The 13,591-nt window shown below is 32.5% G+C and overlaps 2 protein-coding genes across 11 annotated transcripts in view; both read left to right on the top strand.

Moving 5' to 3' along the window:
• Rrp45 (exosome complex component Rrp45) overlaps positions 1–13,591 on the top strand; it is a 350,250-nt gene that overhangs the window by 71,252 nt on the left and 265,407 nt on the right. The window lies entirely within an intron of this gene.
• Positions 1–13,591, top strand: part of LOC145319967 (uncharacterized) — a 274,659-nt gene that overhangs the window by 7,818 nt on the left and 253,250 nt on the right. The window lies entirely within an intron of this gene.

The raw sequence follows: 13,591 nt of genomic DNA, 5'->3' as shown, positions 1-13,591 counted from the left end.
TTAACAAAGGGATAATAAGACAATGGATGATAAATTGATGTAAATTTTCACTTTTAGTTTGGAACCAACTAATCAAAATGAAAAGGTTTTTAGCTAAAAATAAAAGTTTTCAGCTATCTTTTACAATTGCAGCCACTAGTACTAAAGTAATTTTGCATTTATATAAAATAGCTCCTTAGCCCTGATATTATATATAGTTTTGCATATTTTTAAATTATCTATAGGTATTTTATCAATTTTATAAATTATATCAAGCTATTTCAAATTTTTTTCAAAGCAAGATATTTCTAAAATTAGGGTAAGTCCGTACGTAAGTCTGATAGTTCAAGTCGCTGATTTAGACATTTGAAATTGTCCTATCGATTTTAATTGCATGATGATTCATATAATATATGAGTGCAATTTAAAAAGACAAGCAACTCTATAATCGTTAAAAATACTGTTTTTTTCCTTTTTAACTACATTTTTTGGCATCTTTCTTTTTAAAGGATGATTTCCATGACAACAAGGTAAAATATTTAAATGAAGCATCTATATAATCAAGTACTAAAAATGAAATTATGTTTTAAAACAAATATATTCTTTTTAGTTTAGAATTACAAATTAACATTCTGCTTATTAAGTTTTGACACTCTAAAAGTGTTCATGATCGTTTGTCTGGTTTTAGAGCTCCGCTTTTTATGGATGTTGTCATTCTTGTTTTTATTTTAAGTTTGGCCTCATTTTTAATGAAAACATAAAAAATCTTTATAGATATAATAATGTTTTTGTAAGAAGAAACAGATTCTTTCTTTTATTTTATTTTATGAAAGAATAAAATCCTCTTTCTCACAAAAGCTAAATTAATAAGAAATTTTGTTTATTATAACATATATGGTATCTTTTTATGATATTTTTTGTTTTTATATTACTTTATTTTATTAAAAGGTTATTTTTTAGCTTTTAAACCAGGATGATTACAATCATAAAGCTTGTGGGTTTGAGTATGATAATACAAGGTCATTTTTGTGACATAGCAATTATTTATCAAATTATACCAACAACGAAATTAATTCGGAAAAAAATCACTAAAACTATAAGTTATTTTATCTATTTTAGATTTATTTATAAAGGGGTATAGTGGGATGGGATCTCATTTAATTTTAACAGGGGGTCGGATATACACCCCTTGGAAACGCCACTACAGGTATAAACTTTCAAAAATGATTAATGAAAATGTTAGAATTAATCTAAAGATCTAATTTTATTTGTTAATGTACAGACCAGACATACAAACAATTGTAGAGCATCTTAGCTACCATAAAGAATTATTTATGGCAACCTCCCTTTAAAAAAAAAGACTTTTTGACCATATTTAAAACAGTAGCTTGTAATGATTTTTTACTTGACTTATGTTCCATAAACTCAACCTCTCTTTCTCTTTTTTTCTTTCACAATAATTTTGTGCGCTGCTACAATGTAAAAACTAATTTGCATTAAAATACATAGCGAACACAGAACAAGTATCCCCTTCCTCCTTCATATTTGCATAATAAATTGAAAATATGAGGTGGGAGGTGCAAGAGTCATATTCATGCTGGGCCTAAATCTGTGGTTCTCGATATGACCGAACTTAAGTAAAACGAAAAACTTCCAACCCCCCTCCCCCATCGCCTTTATCAAATTTATTTTTAAAAATTTAAGGCAACCCCCATTAATTTGATTGTAAAATATATCTGAATTGTTACTCTTAACAAGGTAGAACTTGATATACTCTAGTGGATGAGTTCACCACAAAGGGTAAATTATTGTTAAAGGTTTGAAACTTATCGAGATACAAATATATGATAATATTCTTTATATCTAAGTATAATTTATCAAATGCTTGTTTACAATACAAATATTTAGATTATTAAAACTAATTTATTCAAAGTTATTTGATATATGGATTTGCTATAAATGTTCCCTTGTTTGTGTGTAATACTGTGAGGACACCGGCTATTGTTCATAAATATAGTTTATAGTGGTTAACTTAAGTAAGGGTATGATTATGATATAATTGCTACTACACAGTCACGATCTGAATAAATTTTCTCATATTTAAGATTTACTCCCCATAATAAACTGTGTATCTCTCTCTCTCTCTTACAGTTAGAGTTATAAATACACAAAATTTTAAAATAAGTAAAGGCCCTTTAACCTTATTTTACTACTTTGCTCAATTTTTTGCTATTTTGAATTTACGATAGAGAAAATTTTAAAAGATTCAAAAATTCAATACAGAAATTTATAGATATATAATTTTGAATTTGCTTACAAAATCCTCTAATGATGGAAACAAAAGGATTTTTCAGGGGCTAGTTCTCTTAAGAGGATAGAGGTATCCTTCTTCCCCAAAATAGTAATAAACCTTCCCTGAACATCTAAGAAGATTTACTGAAAAGGAAAAGAATAGCAGTCCGTCGGTTAGCGATATCTTGAGCTACAGCAGACACACACACACACACACACAGACATCCAGTTAATTTTATTTGAGACTTGAAGTAATTGAGTCTCTAGGCTCTGCTGGTTTTGTTATAAAAAATAGAGTAGGTCTATATTTGACAGCTGCTGAGAAAACGACTGGTATATTGCTTTTTAATTTAGAACATTCATCTGATCCAAATTGTCTGCTGATTTTTGTTTTGTCTTGGCTAAGAATTAGCTTTTTAAGGTGGCCAGTCGCTTGAAAAATAGCGGTTAAGTGCTGCTCTGATTTTTTTAAAAATAGCGCCAAGTAAGCAGCTGCAACATAAATTGCGGCGTAAAAACCGCAGCGGTTATGAAAAGGTATTTTGTTGCTTATTTACCATTTGCATTTTCCATTTTGTATTTGTAAAAAAAAGCAAAAAAATACAATTAGCAATGATTGTTTTTTTTTAAGCAGGTAATTTCTCAATTAGTTGCGCTGCAAAACAAATAAACAATGCAATTTAAAAACAGCACCGGAACATTTAAAATGAAATGGTATCGCGTGAAGAGGGCCTGCAAATTTAGGCCATCCATCCATCTATCCCACGCTTTATAAAAACAGGGAAATTTATGTCCATCACTGGGCAATAGTTTTAATAATAATATTAATAAAAACATATAAAAGCTTTTTCTTAATAACAGATTTAATTGATTTTTTAATTGAGTAACTTGACAAAGTGTCTCAAAAATCAGCCATGTGATGTCATAAAAATGAGAGACTATCCATCTCTTTTTTAGTGATTTTCTTTCCCACTTCACATCTCATCTCCCTCATTTTTATGACGTCACATGGCTGATTTTTGAGACACTTTGTCCAGTTACTAAATCAATTCTACCAATAAATCATTGATTATGATATGACATGTTAGTTAGGTAATTATTTTTTTGAATATTTAAAATCCATCAATAAACAATAAAGTTACCGTCTCTTATGCTTCTAGTCTTAAATGGACATACCCTTTTTATAAAGAAGCTGTACTACTTAAAAAGAGGTTAGGCATAAAACAAGGGGTAGTAAGCAGACAAATAAAAGGGACTGTACATTTTAAATATTTGCTTAAATATTTTTTTATAATTTTTAATGGTTAACATTTTGCCTTGAAGGTTTATATTTTTTCTTCAAAATTCGAAAAACCTATTAAATATTTTCTGATATATTTTTTATTCTTTGAAATGTTGACATATTTAGCGGTTTGGCCAACCATAAAACAAATAACATATTTTTTTATATTTTGATTGTACTGTCCCTATTAAAATGAGTAAATGATAAAATAAAAGAGGAAGGAAGGCATGGACAGTAGAAAAGTTTAAACAGTTCAATGTAGAAAATAGAAATTTAGAGATATGTACATTGGGAAAATTTTTAATATATTCAAATATTTAAATAAAAGTTTGTAGGGGGAGTCTTTTTTTTAATGCCCAACACCAGCAGGGAGGCCTAAACCTGCGAGTCATATACATGTTGTACCCTAACGGGGCTAACCTGTAACCTATATAACCTAACCCAAGGGAAAATACACGAAAACTACCCACCCCCCTTATTTAAATTATATTTGAGAATAAGGGGGAGGGGTAACTGTGCTTGCTTTACTTGTAAAGTTTCTTTTACTCTACTTATCTATCCTTTATTCTCAGAATTGAAATAGGGGACGGGGGTGGCGGGTTGTAAGTTTGCAGTCGTGAGACGATGGGAACTCTTTTTTTCTACTGCCTTTTAATTTGGCCAGGTTTCATGCACTACCTTGCCTTATATCATACATGCTTACAAACATACCAAAAAGATGAAACAAGGACAATTATTTCCTTAAACATAGCAACAATCAGCTAACAAATAAAAGAAAAGATAACAGGGAACTGTTATAAAATTTAAATAAAAGTTTTCTTGCTCCCTTTTTTTAAATCACTTAAAATTTGCTCTATAATTAACTTTGTCCGTTAGACCAACCATGATTTTTTTATGTGCTTTGCTAATAATGGATGTTGTCATCCTTGTTTTTGTGTTAAAACACTTGATACATAGTAAGCAGTAGCAAAATAAAATTGGGAAGGAGGCATTAGGGCATATATATGGTTTTCATCAGGAAGGGAGGGGGCAATGACGTCAAAATTATTTTTACCATTTTCCTCTTTAATTTCCTTAAGCTACTCTAGGCAGTATTTCACAATCAAGACTTAAGGGGAAGAATTATTTATCTTCTATTGGCATATCACTGTGTGTCCGTGGGTTTTAATGATAAAAGTATGGGGTAAAGGGTTTGTGCAGGGTAAATGTAAGGGATCTTAAGGGACAAGACGATAAACAAAATTACTCTTTTTGCTGATGAAGATTAATAGTTGAAAATCTTAACCAATCAATCAAGATCTATAAAAGTACCCATATCTTTACCAATTGAATTAAACTACATGTTTATAAAACTTTGGGTACAAGTATAATTTAAGGCCACTGTCCCCTCCCTCCCTGGGTAGATGTGCATATACTTTAGTTTAGCTTCTGAGATACTCGCACAGGGGTAAATACTATTTACATGAAATAAATAGATCCTCTATGCATGAGATAGAAAGTTATACATATAGTAGATGTGCTATTTACAATATTTAAAACATATACTATTTTTTGTTAAAACAAATCAAAAGCTTAAATCATCATTGGAAATTTGGAATAGTTATTTTTCCCATCCTATAATAGGCAGCTATCCGCGGATGGCAAAATTAAAAAATATTAATTCTATTATAATTCGCACCAAAGACCCGGGTTAACAAAACTGGTATATATAAATGCTAGTAGGCACAAAAAAAACTCATCCTGTGGGGCCCTGCATCTAATATAGCCTAACCTAACATGATCAAAGGTACAAAACAATACACGAAAAACTTACCCCCATATTTTCAATACATGTCAAAATTAGGGAAGGTGTTTTTCAATGCTCGACTAGGCACCTGAGGTAAACCGCCTGTAAATTTTCTGAAAAGAGTACATACACCCCTGAAACAGTAGGCTAGATTTTAAAAGGTTTGTAAGGAACTGAGAACAATAGCAAAGACCATGAGCACTTTGCTCTACATAATAGAGTTATAGTAGAGCAAAGACCATGAGCACTTTGCTCTACATAATAGAGTTATAGTAGAGCATAGACTATGAGCACTTTGCTCTACATAATAGAGTTAAAGTAGAGCAAAGACCATGAGCACTTTGCTCTAAATAATAGAGTTATAGTAGAGCAAAGACCATTAGTACTTTGCTCTACATAATAGAGTAATAGTAGAGCAAAGACCATGAGCACTTTGCTCTACATAATAGAGTTATAGTAGAGCAAAGACCATGAGCACTTTGCTCTACATAATAGAGTTATAGTACAGCAAAGACCATGAGCACTTTCCTGTACACAATAGAGTTATAGTAGAGCAAATACCATGAGCACTTTGCTCTACGTAATAGAGTTATAGTAGAGCAAGGACCATGAGCACTTTGCTCTACATAATATGACTATAGAAGAGCAAAGATCATGAGTACTTTGCTCTACAAAATAGAGTTATAGTAGAGCAAAGACCATAAGCCCTTTCCTGTACACAATAGAGTTATAGTAGAGCAAAAAATTTTAAACAAATAATTAAAACCTACAAAAGGGGTAATTTAGCGTATGATAATTGGGGATTTATTTAAATTTATCGACCATTGTCTTATTCCTTAAGATTCCTGATGCAAAGTGGTCTACTAATCATAAGTCTAATCTAGGCACCCTAAACCACTAACTCAAGATGCAAAATTCAAACAGGGAATAGGTATCTGCAATGCATATATTATAATATACTTTGAAATTTTCTTTTCAAATTGAGATAAATGAAATAACAATGTTGTGTTTCTATTTATATTTTGCTAATATACGCTTTAACTTTACAAAAAATTATATCATGAGTATAAATTATTGAACTGTTTTATAGCTCACCGCTGGTCTAATATTGTAATCGTTTTAGAGTGAGGTTTTTATGGGTCCTAGAAATGTCTATAACTATTTCAAAGGAGGCTACCTCCATCCTTCAAAGAGAAATTGCCCAAAAAAAAAATATCACCCCCCCCCCCCCCCAAATTCCTAGAGGTCTTTAGAGGTGTAGTCGCTCGTCTATGATAGTTTATATGGATAGTTTATTTTTGTAGAAATGTACTTTCAATAATTGTCTATAAGAAAAGAATACCCTACCCCTGAATATATAAGACTGTTTTTTAAGCTCACAAAGATCTTTGAGCATCTTATAAGCTCAAATTATTTCATGCTGAATAAGTTTTTCATTTTTTACATGCCAGTATTTTAATTTTCATACTAAAGGGATTTTTAGGCAAGTGTCTGAAATTTGGTAATTATGGAGTTGGTTCAAAAATGTGCATTCGAGTTTTTAGGCGCTTTTTTACTCAAAAAAGGACATTTTTTTCCATTTGTAATGAAAAAAAGATGATAATATCCATATGAGCCCAAGCATGAAAAATCAAAAAAAAAGATAAATGAATTGTCAAAATACGTAAGTGCACATTAATCAAAGTGATTTTCTTAAGAATCTTGAAAATCCGATCTCACAAGAATATTTTTCTACAACACTAAAATCTCCCTTGTAGCGTCATGGACAGCCGGGCGGACAAATTGAGTTATAGAATAGCTCCACTTAAAAAAAAATTTATTTCATTTAAGAAGAAATAGGTAACTTAAAGTAAAAATATTCATAAACAGAAGATCTTATGAATTATGAAACAGCAATCAAATCATTTAAAAATCCTTTGTAAAGTCACATTTGTGTTAATTGAAAATATCTTTTAAAATAAGCTGGTCCAAATTCGTTGCTAAAAGTGTTTTGATAAATTTTCTATACACACTAATTAAGACAGTTTTGATATGCTTTTATATGAAAAATAATTACAACCACTCTCAAGTTTACTTTGTAATTTAGCTACCGATCTACTCTATGTTGTTACAGGGACAAGGGAGAGAAATACTTAATTCTTATCAAGGATTAACATGCCTATGTAAAACAAAGTTCTTTGTGAAATACAAGCCGCTGCGCCACCAGCTATATTTGAAGGTAATATGGAAGGGCAAAAAAGTTAACCCTATCCAGACTTATTTATAAAAATAAAGTTGGCTTAAACCATCTCAATACATATGAAAAGCTATCTCTTAGAGGAGAACCATATCGGTTCAGCGGTTAGAAAGATCCTTTGGTACAAACATCCTGCTACTTTATCTATAATACAAAATAGAACGGTGTCTGTCTGTTTGTTTATACCGAAGGATCTTGCTAATCGCTGAACCGATCGGGTTCTTCTTAACAGGGTAGCTTCTCATGATTGGTTTATAACTATTTTTTTAATCTTGAATGAAAAAAAAGTTTAATTTTAAAAAAATAATCTAAATTTTAAAGATTGGTTTTGGGATTTAACTCCCCTCTCTTGATGCCCCAAGGGGCGAAGCCGCTAGTTATTAGGATAAAGTAATAACAAATATTAATTTGCATAAATATATCCCAAAATTACATAAATACAAGATGCTTAACATGGTACAAAATCGTCTATGAAATCGGTATTTCAAAAATCAAGGATAAATCATATCAAAATAAATGCAGAAAAGCTTCGCTTTTACGAAATAGGATAAAACACTGAAATGAAAGCTGAAGCTCCTTACTCCCTAAAAACAAAGTAATTTTTCACGATAATTACTGAGATATTAGTATCTGTACACTAGGCCTAAACTTTATAATCATATGCAATTAACTTTCATTACCCCAAGTTTTTTTTATAAAAGATTTTTCTGCATTACAAAAAGGGATAACAAATTTGAAAAATAACAATAAATTGAATACAGGAATAATCTATAATACAAAGTAGAACGATGTCTGTCTGTTTGTTTGTCTGTCTTTCTGTTTGTTTGTTTGTAGCGAAGGATCTCGCTAACCGCTGAACCGATAGGGTTCTTCTTTACAGGGTAGCTTCTCATAGGTCCCGGGAAGGTTTATAACTATTTTCTTGGGGGGTGGGACACCCCTAACCCCCCCCAAAAAATGAAAAATACCCCCTCCCTCAAAAAAATATTTTTTTTTTATTTTCTTTAAAATCTGAAACACGAAAAATTTGTTTGATAAAACCTCTTGGGGCAAAGCCCCTAGAGGCTAGGGGCGAAGCCGCTAGTATCGTATGAAATGTTGAGGCATATGCATTCATCAAATTAACAGAATATCTATGTGTATGTAGCGAAGGATCTCGCTAACCGCTGAACTGATATAGTACTTTAAAGGTTTTTGTAGGTCCGGGGAAGGATTGTAACTAATTTATGGAGGGAGTTTTAAAACTACAATTGAAAGTGAAGGGTCGACTTCCTCCCCCCTTTCCTAAAGCGCCACTAGTATAACAAACAGACATACTAATCTATACAGCAGATAATCAGCTGTCACCAAAAAGAGAGAAAAAGTGATAATAAATAAAAAATCACAAAACCTTTAAATAAAACAAATTAACAAAAGCCAATGTACAAAGTGAATTACATACTGGATGCTTATTGGTAAGGGAAATCTTTACAACAAATTTCAGCCGTTTATCTTGAATAACTGCTGTGAAAATCACGTTTCCAAACAAAAATATATTTCTTACAGACAAATAGACAGATATTATGAATTATAAAGTAGCTTTGCTACTAAAAATCTAATATAACTAACCTAACACAAAAAGTTTGATTTTGAAGTAAAGTTTTGAAATGTGTTGAATGTATAAAAATGTTCCCAATGTTTGAGAGAACTTGGTAAGAATACTCAAACTCATACTATAAACTTTGATCTCAAATACAAATTTTAGATATTTGAACCGTGGATTTTTTGTTTTGTTTTTACTAGATTTTTTACTAGAGCCTCTAGGAAAACCATCAAAGGATGGGGTGGGGGAATAAAAGGGCAAACCCGAAAACTAAATTTTAAATAGGTGGAGGGGGGTGATAAAAAATTTGAGGAGGTAAATCCTCTTGATGTATGGATGTACACTCCTCTAATATATGTCGATCAAAAAAATTTAAGGAGGTAAATCTCTTTGACGGTTTGACGTACGCTCCTCTAATATATGTCGATTAAACACTCGAAAGGTATATTGGTTGCAAGATCTTTCACTAAAAACATACAAACAGAAAGAAAACGTTGATAGGCTGAAACTTTTTTTTATAATATTATACAGTTGGTCAGTTATTTCGCACTTAATATAACCTAGAAATAAATTTTTTGATAGACCTATCTTCTTAGATTCACAAATCAATAAGTGTCGTTAGTTGAAATCATTTAACAATTTATGCACAACTTGCGGCTGGGGATAGAAAAATAGCCTAAAACCATCCCAAGTTTTAAATATAAACATCCAGGAAGCTTTCCTAAAAAAGGGAACTCATTCACTTCAGTAATGATTAAAATCTTAAGCTTCAGACAAATAAAACTTTAATACTTTAAAAATAGGACTAGCGACTACTCCTCTAAAGGCCTTTAGGGCCATTGGGGTGGGGGGAGTCCCCCCCCCCTCACTCTTAATAATAGTTTTAAAAAGAAAAAGTTTTGGCACCTTATGGAATATTTTGGTATTTTTGGCAATTTCTCTTTGGAGGGTGGCGTACCCTCTCCAAAAAATAGCTATAAACCTTCAGAGGTTAGCGAGATACTTCAGTACAAATAGACAGACAGATATCCTGCTACTTTAATTTAGGGATAATCTTACATTCTATGAAATTTCAAATCTGATACAATGAAGTCTGAGGATACTAGATATAAAAATCCACTATCAACCAAACAAAGATAAATTTCCGAATTTCCTAAATCACAATCACAAATTCAAAAGATCTCCATGAGAATTCAAAACTCTCAAAACCTTTGACCTGGAGTCGCGTGGAACAATGGTCCAGTCCAGGAAATTGCGCGGGAAAATTCCCATGGAGGTCGCGTGTGTCCGAGCACAAATGCCGCGCACAAGAACAGGGACAAGTTTTTATAAAGAAATTTTTAAATATTGTGTTAATTTTTTTTAAAATAACCTATATATTTGAATATTTAATCAAGGCACAAAAGATTTAAAACATGCAGGAAGCATATCCTTATAGAACATACAGTGGAAGGTAACATTTTGAGTTGTTTCCCTCATATTACATCTAGATTACAAAGCATTTTTTTGGGAACGCATTTTGATACTTATATTAGGTTAGCCCTGTAGGGTTAGGGGGAGGCAGGAAAATGAGAAGCTATAAAGTTTTTTTCTAGAACACTAGCCCCTGTGAAAGGACTCGCGCGCAACAGGAAATATCCACAGCCAAGATCAATAAAGTTTTCAAAAGTTCAACATAATTCAAAAATAATTAGATTCTAATTAAAATTATGAAATTTAAATAATGCCATGTATGAGTTTATTCATAAACATACTTTGTATATTTCTAAGAAGCTTTTTGTACGTATACATTATACCTCCAGCCAATAAAAGACTCAAACCTGCCCAGGACTAACACAAACAGTAACTCAAATATATTAAACTACTCACTAAGATATAAAAATTTTAGAATTAGTTTGTTATATCTTTAAATTCAACACAGATAAAACCTGTGAAAAGATTTCAGGTGTCCGAAGAATATAATTTTACAAAAATACTTTTACATAAGTTTTTGGTTTGTCTTTTTATTGTTAGAAATATCACTTTTTTTGTTAAGCTTAGCATGGCTGTTGGTTGACAGATGTACCAGGTAACTGGAGCATTTTTTCTCCATATACACGGCATCCATTTTATGATTTTTTAAAGCCATTGGAGAGTTTGAGAATAAATGGTTAAAATATCGAAAGAGAAGAGTGCAAAAAAGGGGTGTAGGGGGTGTATCAACCAAGGTGTTCAGTCCACCCCTCTGCTCTGCACCGCTGTTGATGTCAAATGAAAAAACACAAACCCCTTTAAATATGGGTGTGGGGGGAGGATAAAACTTTGTCAATCAAAGGACGCTGGTTTCAATTTTGGGTTATATTGATTTTGATTCTACTTTCGTTTTGATTTTGGTTTAAGGACTTAAGGAGGGTGCAAAATTCGTGCACCCTCCTGGCAATCCCTGTGCACGTCACTCTATCCAATTTTATAATTTTCAAAATCTAAACTAACAAACAACAGAGGTCAAATTAAAATTGACCACAAAATGCGTGGCCCCAAAAAAACCATAAAAATTAGTAAATAGTTTGAAGCATGTTAAAAGTTTAATTACAAAGTACATAATCATGTTAATTTCAGCTTCCACTCTTCAGAAAACCAACTCTTTATTTTCCTTACCTAAAAATTAAAACATGATAAATATCAGAGGTAAATTAGAGATATAGTTTATTTTAGCAGACCAATTCCTAAATCATTTAAGCAGCAGTTTCCCGAAAAGCACTAGTCGAGCACAGAAATCTCCCTCTACTTTTTTTTAAAGATTAAAAGTAAGCGGTGTTGGGGGGCCGGGGGGGGGGGGTGTTTTTGTGTTTTACCTCAGGTCAGGTTAGGTAGGGTAGTTCTGCAGGGGGTTGTACCACATGGGATAAATCTTGTTACTATATTGGTTATCCACTTTTTTAAAGTATTGCTTTGTAACCGATTAATATCTGCTGTATGGGAACCGGTTCTGAGCCATATTGAAAACTCATGTATCTATTTTTACCACTTAGGGGGGGAATTGTCTCTCTGATTAGCTCATTCCTTAAATTGCGCAAAAACAAAGAAAAACAGTCTAAATTTACTCTAATATATAAATCTCATTTGGTTAAAAATCTCCTTCCTGTCTTGATTAAATCACCCTCCCTAAACTCCCCCCCCCCTTCTTACCCTCATCAAGCAACTACTTAAACAAACGCACCACCGCAAAATTTGAAAATATGATTATTCCAGGGATCTTAAGGGATAAGACAATGGACGAAAAATTTATGCACATCCCCTAACGAGGCTACCACACATGTATATCAAAATAATTAGTGGAAATGTTTTACTAACCAAGACTTTTAAAAAGTACCCAGTGTTTTCATACCAATGGATGTGAAGGATGCCAAGTATATTTTATAATCCATTGTCACCTTCTTCCCTGTATTATTTAGGGGTCAAACCCTTGGTCCATGGGGTCATTCAGCTCACTGGTTGAGTGAGTGCCTAGTTGGGGGGGGGGGGGGGGCAATGTTGCGGTTTGCAAGATAACAAATTAGTTCACCCGCAAAACAGTAAATTAAAGATTTTTATAAATTTTCCTTCATTAATTTTGCTGTAAAATTACAAGAATAGATACAGTCTAAATACATAATGAGAAGTAAATAACAGTAATATCTGCTTTTAAAGTAATATTATGAGTATGTATTTGAAACTCATTTACTCTATGCTTGTGATATTTGTATGCTTCGCTATTGTGGGTATCTAGCTTGTTATAAAATGTGGCATTAGCAGTTTCTTTAAAAAACCGAAGTTAAGGGCAAAGTTTGGGTCACAGTGCCCTGCCGTGTTCTGAGTGACTAGCGTGCTTTAAATTAGGCCCAGGCCCACTCCTACTCACAAACAGACACTGGTATTCTCATTTTTAAAATAACTTTTTGTGAACCATAAGTCAATTTGACAGGGCGCTATCACACAAAGAGCCCTCTTGATCACAGCTAACCTCCCCCCACCCATATTTTTAAAAATCAAACTGGGTACTGGGTATTCCTGCTGGGTTAGGGCACTGCAGGTATAGGACCCGGTAGGTCAGGGCTCCCGCAGGAGTTATAAATAAGAAAATACCTCCCCTCTTATATATAAAAAGTTTTGGTTAGAATGTTTGAAAACTACTAGTTTGGAAGTTACCAATCACACCAACAATTTTTTAGATTACCCAAAGTTTTCAGCCAATGAACCTGAAACGTAGTTATAAAACTTTGGGTACCAGTGTGATTTACAGTCTAATTCCCCCTCTTACCTCCGTACTGTCACAGTGATTTTGAATAAACTTTTGATAATGATTTTGAGATTATTTTTCCTAAACTTTTCCTATTGTAAAACTCAAGACTAGTTGCAGCCTCGCGCACACACACACAGGGAGGGAGGAGACTTTTGACTATTAACTACAACAGT

Source organism: Acartia tonsa, chromosome 5 (genome assembly GCF_053477335.1).
Source record: "Acartia tonsa isolate MP-2025a chromosome 5, ASM5347733v1, whole genome shotgun sequence".
NCBI classification, from domain to species: domain Eukaryota; kingdom Metazoa; phylum Arthropoda; class Copepoda; order Calanoida; family Acartiidae; genus Acartia; species Acartia tonsa.
This window is presented reverse-complemented; position numbering and strand designations above follow the sequence as displayed.